Source organism: Pituophis catenifer, unplaced genomic scaffold (genome assembly GCF_029215685.1).
Source record: "Pituophis catenifer annectens isolate HBS135680 unplaced genomic scaffold, rPitCat1.0.hap2 SCAF_3, whole genome shotgun sequence".
NCBI classification, from domain to species: domain Eukaryota; kingdom Metazoa; phylum Chordata; class Lepidosauria; order Squamata; family Colubridae; genus Pituophis; species Pituophis catenifer.
This window is the reverse complement of record NW_027256883.1, coordinates 48,977,025-48,991,167: the sequence shown is the minus strand read 5'-3', so window position 1 is coordinate 48,991,167 and position 14,143 is coordinate 48,977,025.

Sequence of the window (14,143 nt, the reverse complement as noted above, 5' to 3'; positions counted from 1 at the left end):
GCCAGGCGCCTTAAACACTATAAACCAAACCGGTTCTCTAACTGCATATTACCTACTGCGCTGCCTTAAATGGGCCGGATACTCTCTTCGGCTTTTAGTAGGCCGTTTCGCTTCGCCCCTTTTATATTGAAAAAAAAAACACACCACCACCACCTCCTTTATTCCCCGAAGGAAGAGCAACCGGGAGCGCACAATAGGGTCCCGCCCAAGACCTCTTCTCCCCGTGGAAACCAGAGCAGCCGCTCTCTGAAGCGAGAAAGCAAGCCGGCGCTCAGGGCAAAGCCGCTTCAGAGCTGGCAGCGCGCAGACTCCTGCCCTCCCGCGCAGGCGCCCTAGCAGCGGGCAAGCGGCAGCCGCCAGCCTCGGCTCGAAGGTTGCGAGGTCTCTCTCTCTCTCTCCCCCCTCAGCGGCTGGGCTTCTGGCCACGGCTGCGGGAGCTGCAAGAGCGGTTAGCCGTGGAGCGGCGGACCGTGCCCGAAAGAGCGGGAAGGCGCGAGGTGCCCAGCCTGCTTCGACGCCGGGTTGGCTCGTCTTGCTCCAGTGTCCCCCCGAGCGGCGGAGCGCCACGCAGCGGGCAAGGAGCCTGCTGGGTGGGTCTCCCACCTGCCGACGACCATGGCCGGGTCCGAGCAGGACGGCGGTACCGGAGAGGCGCCGCTGCCCTTCGAGGACGCCGAGCTAGCGCTGGCTGGAATCAATATGCTGCTCAACAACGGATTCCGGGAATCGGACCAGCTCTTCAGGAAATACAGGTACTCGCTCGCTCTTTTCCTTGCGTGGCAAGAGAATTTTTCAGCCGTGGCTGATTGACCGTCCGGTTGGGTGGACCGCCTGCGTTCATGGCGAGCGGATCGTGGTGAATCCCCCCCCGCCTCGTCCCCCGCAATGAGAGCGTCGCTGAGCAAGTGCAGAGTACCGCTTTTCCAGCGCTAGACTATAGCGCCGTTATATATATATATATATCTATAGATCTGTATAAAAGGCCTTTGTCTTAGAGCCGCGCGGTCTTCATTTGCCAAGGGGTAACAACTAGTAATTCAGCCCTAACGCGGTTTCTCTGCTGCCGAACTTGGATTTTTTTTTTTTTTTATACCGTCTTCGTACAGTCAGACTGTGCACAGTCTTGCACAGAAACCTTGCACTTGACCCTTTTTAATTTTAGGATGAGCGCTTCCTCTTTCAGATTCTCTTATTCCTGCATGGAATCTCCAGTGATTCCCTCACATCTCGGCACATGCTTTCTCTGGGGGCAGTGAACCACTGGAGCGGCTTTTAATTCTGATTTTTGAATTAGTGTTTGAATTACTTGAATTAATAGCAGTGCTTCTAAGCGGGTTGACCTTCCTGTATAAACGTGGCGTGCGTGTGTGGGGGATGTAGAATATGACTTCCAAATGAAGGATTGTTTTCTTTGTGGGTGTTGTCATAGCATAGAAAAGATCACATATTGTCTTAAGTAACCCGGTACTTTAACTTCTAATCTATACCAAACCACCTTGCCTGTTGGCAAATGTTACAACCTATTCAAGAATTGTTTCAAGAAAAAAAAAATCAAGCCGCCTTTTGATTAAAAGGTTTAAACTTTATAGAAAAGAAATGCATGAACGGCAGTTTTAAATGAAGTGAAATGGAATAATACTTCAATGTATCATTGCTAATATAATGAACTTCCATAATTCCAAGCACCATTGGGGGAAAAAAAAGCTGTGGTTTCCTCAGTTGCAATGTATGGCTGTGGAAGTTGGACCATAAGGAAGGCTGAGCGGCAAAGAATTGAGGCCTTTGAACTATGGTGCTGGAGAAGACTCCTGCGAATCCCTTGGACTGCAAGGTGATCAAACTGGTCAGTCCTAGAGGAGATCAACCCTGACTGCTCTTTAGAAGGCCAGATCCTGAAGATGAAACTCAAATACTTTGGCCACCTAATGAGGAGGAAGGACTCATTGGAGAAGAGCCTAATGCTGGGATAGATTGAGGGCAAAAGAAGAAGGGGACGACAGTGAATGAGGTGGCTGGATGGAGTCGTGTGAGCTTAAATGGACTCCCGGGGGATGGTAGAGGACAGAAAGGCTTGGAGGAATGTTGTCCATGGGGTTGCAATGGGTTGGACATGACTTCGTAACTAACAATAACAACAACAACAACAACAACAACAACAACAACAGACTTGGGCTTTATATTTATATTGCATGGGTTCTATGCATTTCAAAATGTTCTTTTTTTCCCTCTTATAATACAGTTTTATGTCCCTGTCACAAGAGGATCAATAAAATGGAAATTTTCTGCTGTTGTTTTCCTTTTTATTCTATTGAAACTCCTTCCCTCTGGGACACCATCAATTCTTCTCACTGTAGTTGCTGGCACTTCTGCTTCACTTGCCCATAAATGAATGCAAGAGTAATGTTGTCATGAATTACTGCAGCAAGCCTTGTATTAATTTCTTTATGACTGTATATGCTTACCTTCCTATCTTCATCTACATTTCCTTCTCATCCTTCCAATAGTAGTTTGGTGACTAGACAGAGGTGCCCTATATCATATTAAAGTTGTTTCCAGTAACAAAAAGAGTTGTATTTGGTCTAAATTCAGTCTTCTGTAGGCTAATTAGTGTCCACTTGGAGAATGTTAAAAGTCATCATTTATCCTTTTTATTTTCCTCAGAGTTTTTATTCCTGCTCATGATTTGCTTTTGGGTGTCGTTTCAGGGAAGCAACCTCTTGATACCAGATTTCCTCTATTGGTATCATCTTTTCCTTTTCCCAGTCTGGTAAACCACCTAGAATTTCTTTCCATTTATTTTCACAGTTTTAAATATTCAATGTAAGGCTATTTTTTTCTCATTTTCCTGCTTTTCTAGAACAGCCTTTCCCAGCCAACTACTTCCAGGAGTCAGACTGGCTAAGGCTTCTAGAATTGTACTATCAGCATATCTAAAAAGCACAAAACTGTGGAAAAGACTGCTCTAAAGCACTGTGAGTTAGGTTCCTAAAATAGCATCCAATAGCTTGCTTTCTAGACAGAAATCTGTCATGTATTTTCCAATGGTGGTTGCATTTCCTACAAAATTTTCAAATTGGGACATAGGGACACAAAGAGTTCTTCTGGGTTTCAAATAGCTTGGTTGCAATGGAAATATAATTATGCCAAGATCCCTTTTAAGCTTCCTTTGTTTACTATTAATCAACCCTAGACTTAGCAGGTGTTTAATTTTTTCCCAGTTATATAACAAGGGACTTATTTTGCTAGTGGTATTGCTAGTCTTAACATACCTTTGCAGTGAAAAATGGTTTAGACGTTCTTCTTCAATGTATCTTATTTACAATATTATCTGGTGTTCTCATGATACTCTTGGACAAGGAAACCTGTAATCAGCTGTTTCTTACTGCACAAACTGCCATGTCATTTTGACTTCATCGATCCCATTTCTGCCCCCTCCTGACTTGTCCTTTGTTTTTATTAGTGTGTGTGTGTGGGTGTATTCTATTTCTTCTCCCCATATTCACAAGATGCAGAACATATTGATGTACTTTGTTCTACTGATGAGAAAGAAGCTTAAATGCAAATAACATGTATCTTGTTAATGAGAGTATTTCTCTGCTTTCTGCAAGTATTTGCTGGAAGAGTACTGTCATCACATATTAGATCCCCCCCCCCTTCAATAGAGCAGATTATTTTCTTAGCCTTTTCCCTTCCCAATCTTTCTCTTTCAAGATAGCTTTTTTCTATGCAGTCAAAGTAAACTTGGTATATATCTTGAAATGCAGTTTCCAGCACCCAGCCAATCTTGCTTAATCTCATAAAGCTTTAAATAATCAAAACTGCTTGGTACACAGATAGGAGGCTAGTAAGAAATATCAGAGCTGTAAACTAAATTGGGAAGTTTGAAAACACATCCCAGAAGATGACAGTGTACATTTGTTTTATTTCTACAAAAATGATCTGGATATGACCATGAAGCCCCCAAATCAAGTTCAGACTTAAGGAGATATTACGTTTTAAGTACTTAAACCAATCGACTAAGGATAGGAGATCCTCCAGTAAGAACTTTAGCATGACATGGATGACATTTTGAAAAATTTCTACAAAAAAAAATTCTACAAAACTATATATCTTTTCAGAAGTTATATACAACTTAAGATTTTCTAGAGTCCTTTTAAAAATCATCAAAAATATAACATAATAACGTTGACATAGTCATTGCAATGCCAATTGTTATTTTTTTGCAGTTTTGTGAACCAGTTGGGAGCAGAGTGGAACTGCCATGCCTAATGCTCAAATCAGCTGTTCAAGTGATTAGTGGTATGGTGGTGACAGTGAGGCCAGCAGAGTCAATTGTTAAATATTTACCAGTCAACTAGTGCCTACAACCAACCCCATCCCAAAATACTTTGGGTGGCGTACAATAACAAGAAAAATAAGCCCAACATAGCAGTAAAATAACAATGGGAAAACTAAGTAAGATGTCCTAAATCAATTAATTAGGTGTCAAAATTTGTTGAAATTAAACAAGCAAAATATTAGAAGGTAAGATCATACATATTTCTGGGAAGAAAGTATTTTATAAAGTGGAGATATCAGAGAGTAGACTTTCTGCCTTGGCCACACCAATGTATTTTATTATTTCTTTTATGTTTTTATTGCTGTTATGAGCTGCCTGGAATTATAGCGTATACATTTTGTGACCATATAAGTATTTTAAATAAATAAATAAATAAACTCAATATATTATTTTTAGATGACAGATAGACTGTGAGCCCCCATCGGTAGACCAGGCCAGGAAATTAACTTAAGAAAACTGGAACGACATTTATTGATACTGGCCTAGATATTTCAAATCATACATAATCTTGCAAATCATTCCCCCTCCCCCTCCCACACTTATACTTCAGTGAATCAAGAAGGTATCTACCTGAGCTGCATCCAAATGTTAGCTTGTTTCTCAGGCCTTAAACAATATTTCAGTCGTTATTGCCTAGGTACTGGTTCCTCCATATCTGTAGGAAATGACCAGGCTGAACCCGAGGGAGGGGTCAAACACATCATCAATCTTGAGTCCCTTCGCACCAACAGGAGTTCTAAGTCCAGCCCTCCTTGAATTCCGTTGATTGTTATCTACTGCCAATTTGCTTTGACCATTAGTAATTCAGATTCTTTAGGGAAACATTAGCATACAATAAACTCATATTCATTTGTACTGCCCGGACTGCTAATTTCCTGCCACTTGACAATCTCACTGTGAACATCATCCTTACTTTCTGCACTGAACAAGCAGGTTCAATTTCAGCAAGGCACTACCTGAAATATTCCAGTCCTGCTCTGTATGTGGAGCTTTAAAGGTAACCATTAACCCTTTGAATTGTGTCCCAAAGACTACTAGCCATCACTGCAGCATTTTTATTTTATTTTAAGTACTTATCTAGCAACCACTCATTCAATCAACTCTTAAGTTATCAAAAATTAAAAGACCCATAAAATCATTTTAACCTATAAAGTTGTTTTAAAACATTAAAAACAACAAACATTTAATGCCAGTCGGTTCTAATCTTTAAAATAGATGTTATTCTGTATTGGTGGGGGTTCACACTCCATCTAGAGTACATTTGACTGATCATCAGAACATGAATTAGGGAAAATAACATGTAACTAACAACAAGCTTTAGATTCCTACTTCCTTACTTTTATACACTTCCAAAACAAACTCTATCACATCAACTCATACTGAAATACATTTTAGCATTTTCATTTATGATTAAATGTACATCTTTTTTTAATTTTTAAAATATTTTTTATTTATGTATGTACATCTTTACTTTCTTGCATGCATTCATCTGTGTCACACCACGCTAACTTTATTCACATATTATATATTTTCCCTTTCTTATAGTTTTACAATATAGAAATATTTCATTCTATCACTTCATTTGCTATGTCATGTTTTTATTTATATATATAATGTTTCTGGACAGCTTATATATAATTAAAGGGGAGAGAAACAGTAACAAGAGAAAAGGACATATATCTATGGACAAAATCACCCATATATTGCAAAAAACCCCAACTGTTAAGTTGCTCAACAAAACAGCCGAACTCTAGGCCTGGGAACAAAACCAGATTTTCCCAGACTTGCAAATTCCTTGGGGGTGATATCCATGGGTATATTGTTCCAGGGTATATGTGTTGTTTCATTTATTCTTACCTTACATTGTAAGTTCCAGTCTTCTATATTCAATGGTTGTCATCAGACAAGACTATGAATACTGACCTTCTTGGCTTTGATCAATCATGATTTTTGCATAATGGTTTCTAGTAAGAAAGAGATGGTATACTTGTTCCACAAACAGCATTCTTTATTAATAGTAAAGATGTATCAAATTATTTGTAGATATTTATTCATTCAGTTATTGCTTAATAATGACCTCATGTGCATATATTTATAGTCTTCGTGGAGTTACCTTGCCTTGCTGCTAGCAATATTTTACAGCACCCTCCCCTACTCTTTTCTGTAGATTACTGTATGATTCCAAATATTTAAACATGGCTAAATTGTATTCTTATCTCTTTTTAAACGTACTAGATTTCTTTGAAATTGCTGGAAGTGAGTTTTCATATTCTGGCCTGATGACTCTATAGCTAGCTGAAAATTAAAGAAACATTTCAGCTAAATGGTGCTATAAAACTACCGGTAATTCAGTCCAAATTAATATACAAAGTTCCTACAGGCAAACTGGATTCAGAGAAGAAAGATTGATTCCAAGAAAAACATGTCACAGCAGAAGATTGATGGCCATGGTAGAGATATGGTCAAGGTTTGTAAAAATTCAATGTGATATGATCTGAGGCACACAAGACCAGATTTTACTGGGAAGTTCCAGTATTTGTATTTCAATAAAACCTTGAATACATTATCCACAATTTTCACAAAACTATAGTTCGTGTCTATGAGTTCTAATTAGAGTCTGGTGTTTTTAGGCGACACACAACTTATAAGGAATCCTGCTCAAACTATAGGTTTCTTTCCATGTGCATGTGTTCCTTTCTTCTAATTTTGGTTGCCTAAAACAGGTAATGTTCCCATTGACTTAGTAACCTATTATCTAATGACTTGTTCAAAGAGGATCTGTAATAAAGTAAAAAATTTAGTGGTGTTTGGCCTTCAGGCCTTGACTGCTTGAGTAGAATATAAAATATAAACAAAATAGGACTTCTGTAATTAACGGCATTGGCTATTGGTTAGTTCAACTGTTGTGCTGGTTCCCAAACTTTATTATAATGCCTAGATAATTAGACTAAACGTTTTCAATAAGTCACCTTATCTGAGATCATAAGCTAACTAGGGCAGGACTGGTTAATTCATGGATGGAAACTGTCAGGAAATTTCGGGGGCTGTAGACTACACTGGGGAATTTCAAAACATTTCAGAAGAAGCAATGGAACTTGCAACTGCTAATGTTAGTATTAATATTTGGGAAGACCTATTTTCTCCCAAAAAACAAAACTGGGAGGTAGGTTGGGTTAAAAGAGAGAAAGTGAGTGATTCAAAGTCACCACAGAGTTTCTGTGGCTGAAAATATACTAGAACCTGGGTCTTCCCACTCCCAATTCAACATCTTAATTACACCATACAGGGCCTACAATTTTAATAAAATGGTCCAATATTTTAATATTTTGTCATGACTTATATAAACATGTCTATTCTTTCCCCCTCCCCCCCCCCACCCCACTGCCTTTTCAGAAGATAACTATAAGGCTGTAGTCAATATAGATTTGTTCTTTTTTCTAATCAGTAAATTCCATTATGAGGATTTCTAGTTCAAAGAAATTGAGCCTTATCAAGGCAATAGTACTGGGAAAAAACTGTGAAAAGAACTAGGAAAAGACATTATTAAGATGAACGGTAGAAATTTTCTGATAGCTTAGAAAAATAACAGGGAGGAGCATTCAAAAAGAGACTATTGGACCTAAATTCTGTAAAATATTACATGGGACTCAATGTTTTCATTATTACAAATACTCTGAAATTCTATTGGAAAGGAAAATGGTGAACAGAAAGAACAAATAAAGTCCAGAACTTAATTTTTTTTTGGTTGAATAGTAGACAGTGGAAAGGAACAAGAATGGTCACTAATAAGCAAGATTCAGTGCATCCTAATGTCATCAGTTCTTTTACAGACTGATCTCTGTATGTCTTCAGTGTGCTAAACAAATATTACTCCACCTATATCTTACTTTATAGACCTATATCTGATATGTCTATTGTTTGCCCTTTTCCCCCAGCAGATTTTGAGACTATCCTCAATTTAACATAACAGCTTCACACCTACTAGATGAAGTTGCGTGTTTGCAGTCTGCTGCCATGTTGTAACGTGGCACAAAGAATATTCAAATATTAATCTTAGTTTTTCTTCCTCCCTCCTACCCCGTCCTGATCAGTTTTCCTTATGTAATGACAAGTTTTTGAAAGCTTTCGGATTATATTGTGATTCTTAAAATTGCCTTAATGGCTTTTGATTTTTGTCCCCAGATAATTTACAATTACAGCTGATTTTAGCTGTCTCAAAAAACCTAAGCAGAACCTTGTGAGTATTTGGATAAGAAACTATCAGAAAATCCCAGAATTGTAGGGAAATTTAAATAGAACCAATTCTCCTAGAAAATGGAATAGCAAACCAGTTGTATTGTGGCCAAAAACAACAACGTGGAGTTAAGTTTAATTCAAGACTCCAAAATGTATGACTTTACCCCAACATGTAGCCAGAATGTATTGTGGATTATGTTTTGAAATTTATGGAACAATTTTGTTACAATATTTGCTATCGAGATTGAAAAACTGAGCTTTTGTAAGTAAACTTGAAATGCAGCATTCAGCCTATCTTGTCGTAAATTCATGTTCCAATACAGAACATATAACATTTATACAACAATATTGTACATATGTTATATATAATGTAATGTATATATTACATTAATGTACAAAATGTAATGCACATATTACAATTATGTATCAATATGCAACAATAATGTACTTTATATCATATGCATATGAATATGCGTGGATTTGTAGATGCAGTTGCAGCTATGGAGAAAACCTTCAGATCAGTTTTATCCTTGTTGATTATTGCGTGCTCTAATTAAGCACTGGGAAAACCTGTTTTTTTCTTGCACTTAGTTGTAATCTGTGTGATTCATTGTAGACTAGATGTTATAAAGGAAACTTTAATATTTCTTCACTATGGGATCTTTTAAGATTTTGTCAAGGTCTGAACAGTTTAAATTAATTCATATTCTACTTTTAAACCTTACTTTGAAATCAGTTTGATTGTGACACTGGAGAAACTAGCTTTTGACATTCAAAACCTGGGCAAAAGACCATCTAATTTTGAAGTTCTTATAAAATGTTTCTCTTTTGAAGTAGTGTTTCTCAAAGTGAAGTCCATGCACCCCAAGATTCAAGAAAATCAAAATTATTTGCCATCCTATATTGAAATAATTTAATAATACTATATTAAAATCCTGTCAAACAATTGTGAGAAGCAATAGTGGTAGTGAGTGCGCCAATAGTAATTTTTAATAATATTAATAAACATTACCCATGCAAATAAAAGCTCTTTTGGAGTCCTCTGCAATTTTTAAAAGTGGGAATGACTACTGAGAGACAAAAGTTTGAGGAAAACTGTTTTACAATAATGTAGTTTCCTCCCTTTTTTTAATTCAGTGGTAGATAAGTATACTTTAATCAAGGTGCTGCTGTAGTTCAGGATAAAACATGAAGTTGTATATTTTCTGGTTTCAGATAATAGCTTCATTTCAGTCGCCAGACAAATAAAATAAGGGGAATGGTTATTTATAAAATATTGTAAAAAATGTAAGAAACAGTTGCACAGTGAATTTTAATTCTATCATGAAGATATAATTTACTGCTTCTGTGCCCAAACAGATTTTAACATATTATATTGTTGCAATCTAATATAACAAGTTTAGAATTATTTGCTGTGTTCCTAGCTAGCTGTTAGGCCCTTTCATTTCACAATCAGTTGAATTGCTGCTATATGTTCCTATAAATTTGATGGTTTAACATTACTTAAAGATCCTGTAGAAACCAGTAGAACTATTTCAAAGCTATCATACTTCTATAGGTATTTACCATTATACTTTTGGGGTTCCTATCTAACACTAGGGGGAAAATTGCATTATTTTTAAATATTTTGAACTCTGAATCAAAGTTCTTGACTTAGAACTATGAGGTTTGTAACCAGAGAATATTGGCAAACAGAGGAGTGATGCAGTTGCCTTAGATATTACTTGTAACTATTGTGGGAAAATTTAACCTATTCTCCCAGAAGACAGGTAACATGGTTAAAAATAGTTGTAAGAATAAACTGGTAGCAGATATGTATGCGATACTAGTCTAGATTGATTTCTTGCATGTCCTACTCCAAAAGGGGAACAAATTTTGTAATACCATGTAAGTGGTAGAATTTCATCTATTAATTATTTAATTAAAACATTTCATTGAATCCTGTACTTTTTACTTGTTCATTAGCAAACCTGTTTGGATATAAGCTGGCAAAACAAAGGCAGAAAAGTACAACTGTCTGGTTTAATTATAGATTAGAAGGGAAAAATTTTAAAAGATTTGTAAGTGGCCAATCATGAACCTTTAAAATCCATTGAGATAAATGTTGCATTTTAACTATTTCACATAAAAGCCCACTGAGTTAAATGAACTGAGTGAACAGCATTGGGTGCTTAGCAGCAGAATGCTACCGGTATTTGCAAAGTTTATTAACTTAACCTCTGGTACACTGCAAAGTTCTTACAATGAAAATCTGACATTTGGATGGCTATTTTATTTGTGATGATCAAGGCCTTGATCTCTCACAGATTCTGCAGAATGTATGCCCTTTACTTCTACTTCATGGGCTACTATTAAATAGTACTGAGGCAGTCTTTGGAACCAGTTCTTCCACATACATTGCTAAGAAAATATATATAACAGTATGCCAATTTGTTTCTGATTTAATTCATTAAATTGAATGTTCTTATTGTTCATTGCATAGTTATCCCGATGTTCTGACTGATTTGACATTTTTGTCCACCTATCGAGTCCTTCTCAAGGACTTGGATTAGGTAGATGTGGATATTGGATGGTCTTAAAGGTATCGCTTGCAGGATGTAAGCTGTTCCGAGCAGAACTGCCTTTTGCAATTGTCTGATGGTGATTTTGTCGATGCTGATAGTTCAAGTTATATAAATATTGATGTTATTAAATGTTAGATCATAAAAAGTTATGTAAAATTTCTTCAATAGTTAGACTTTTGAAGAAACTTTTTTTAAAAAAAACATTAAAAGAAGTGAAAAATGTCTAAGATCAAAAGCTATTTATTTATTTATTTATTTATTTATTTATTTATTTATTTATTTATTTATTAAATTTATATACCGCCCTACTCTTAAGGGACTCAGGGCGGTGAACAGCGAACGATAAAAATACACTAAAATATACTAAACATTCTGGTCCTAGATAATTCAAGACATCCCAGTTTAAAATAAAATCAAAAAGTAATATAAAGGGAAAGTTAGGCCAGGCCGGCCTGCTGAAACAGGAATGTTTTGAGGGCACGGCGGAAAGTGCGCAGATCCGGAATCTTCTGTATCTCTGGGGGGAGCTCGTTCCAGATGGTGGGTGCCCTCACAGAAAAGGCTCTCCCCCTGGGGGCCGCCAGTCGACATTGTTTGGCTGACGGCACCCTGAGAAGCCCCTCTCTATGGGAGCGTACTGGGCGGTGAGAGGCTATTGGTGGCAGAAGGCGGTCTCGTAAGTACCCCGGTCCTAAGCCATGGAGCGCTCTAAAGGTGGTAACTAAGACCTTGAAGCGCACCCGGAAGACCACAGGGAGCCAGTGCAGCTCGCGCAGGAGGGGAGCCACATGGGAGCGCCATGCTGCTCCCATAACTACCCGCGCGGCCGCATTCTGGACCAGCTGGAGCCTCCGGGTGCTCCTCAAGGGGAGCCCCATGTAGAGAGCATTACAGTAGTCCAGGCGTGAAGTGACGAGGGCATGAGTGACCATTTTTAACGAGTCCCGATCCAGAAAGGGACGCAACTGGCGAATCAGGCGAACCTGATAAAAAGACCTCCCGGCCACAGCCGTCAAGTGTTCTTCTAAAGACAGCCGTGAGTCCAAGAGGACGCCTAAGTTGCGAACCCTCTCCGTGGGGGGCAATGACTCATCCCCAATAGTCAGTGATGGCACCAATTGACTATATCGGGACGTCGGAAACCACAGCCACTCGGTCTTGGATGGGTTGAGCCTGAGTCTGTTCCTCCCCATCCAGATCCGTACAGCCTCCAGGCACTGGGACATCACTTTAAGGGCATCATTGGGGTGGTCCGGGGTGGAGATGTATAGCTGAGTATCATCAGCATACTGATGATACTTCACCCCAAAACCATGGATGATCTTACCCAGCGGCTTCACATAAATGTTGAACAGAAGGGGTGAGAGAACCGACCCCTGTGGCACCCCACATACAAGGGGTCTCGGGGTCGACTTCTGCCCCCCTGTCAACACAGACTGCGACCGATCAGAGAGAAAGGAGGAGAACCACCGCAACACGGTGCCCCCCACCCCTAACTCTTCCAACCGATGCAGCATGATACCATGGTCGATGGTATCAAAAGCTGCTGAGAGGTCTAATAGGACCAGGATAGAGGAGCAACCCCTGTCCCGGGCCCTCCAGAGATCATCTACCAATGCAACCAATGCCGTTTCCGTGCTGTATCCAGGCCTGAAGCCCGACTGGAACGGATCTAGATAAACCGATTCATCCAAGTACTGAGGAAGCTGTCGCGCTACCACACTCTCAACAACCTTCGCAACGAAGCGAAGGTTGGAGACTGGACGGTAATTAGCCAACACTGCTGGGTCTAGGGAAGGCTTCTTGAGGAGAGGCCTCACCACCGCCTCCTTCAAGGCGGCAGGGAAGACACCCTCTCTCAAGGAAGCATTTATAATCCCCTGGAGCCAACCTTGTGTAACCTCCCGAGAGGCCAGCACCAGCCAGGAGGGACACGGGTCCAATAAACATGTGGCCGCGCTTAGTCTGCCCAGTATCTTGTCCACGTTTCTTGTAGTTTCAGAAGGAGCACTCATCTGGAACACATGTGGAAGATCTCCTATCCTTTTCTTATCCTTTGTTGTAGTTATTGTCTTTAGTTTGCCATACCTCCCCAAGAAGGAACTACCACTTCCCATCATCTGGAGGAAGAAAATGCATATATATATTCAAAGAACTCTTTCTTTGCAATTTTTTTGCATTCGTTGCGAATCTCAGTTCCTTCTGAGTGTTAACCTTTCTGACTTCATCCTTACAGATTTGAACCTTTTTCTGATATTCTTGTTTTAATGTGTCCTTCTCCCTTATTTTAAACTTGTACTTTTTTTATTGGTTCATCACCAAGCTCTTTAAACAGCCATGCCAGTCACATCAGCATTCTCCTATTTTTCTTCCTGTTTGATATTGTTTGTGCTGGGCCTTAATTATTTCATTTCTCAGAATTTCATACTAGGCTAATTTTTTGCCATTGATCCAGATGTCCATATAGGTGTAGTCGTTTATGTATAATGCAACCCCCTCCACTTTGGTTGAATATGAACAAATTATATCCTTTAAGTACTATATTCCAATATTTGAATTGAGTTATATCCACCAGGTATCGGCAATACCAATAATATATTGCCTTGTCCTCAGTACTATGACTTAAAATTCTCCGTTTCTGAGCATCAGTATACTAATCTGAGTCCTTTAGTACTACTTTCTTGCATCTCTTGATATATTCTTGAGTACTGCTTTCTGCTTTGTTGTAAAGTTTATTGCTTTGAGTATGGTTTTCCCTCCTTTCCCATGTTTAGCTTAAAGCCTGCCTGAACTGAAATACATTCTTCCCAATCTTTATGAGATCCGGCCCATCTCTTGGCACACTAGCGCTTGAGCCAATGGTTCTCCTCCAGAATCCTCTATTTCTTCTTTGGGACATGACCTTCACTTAGAAGTATGGATGAAAATAAAATTCGTCTTTCAAATACTGTGGTTTTCATTCCTAGTTCTTCCTTGTTCTTCTATTTCTTTCCAGACTCATTCT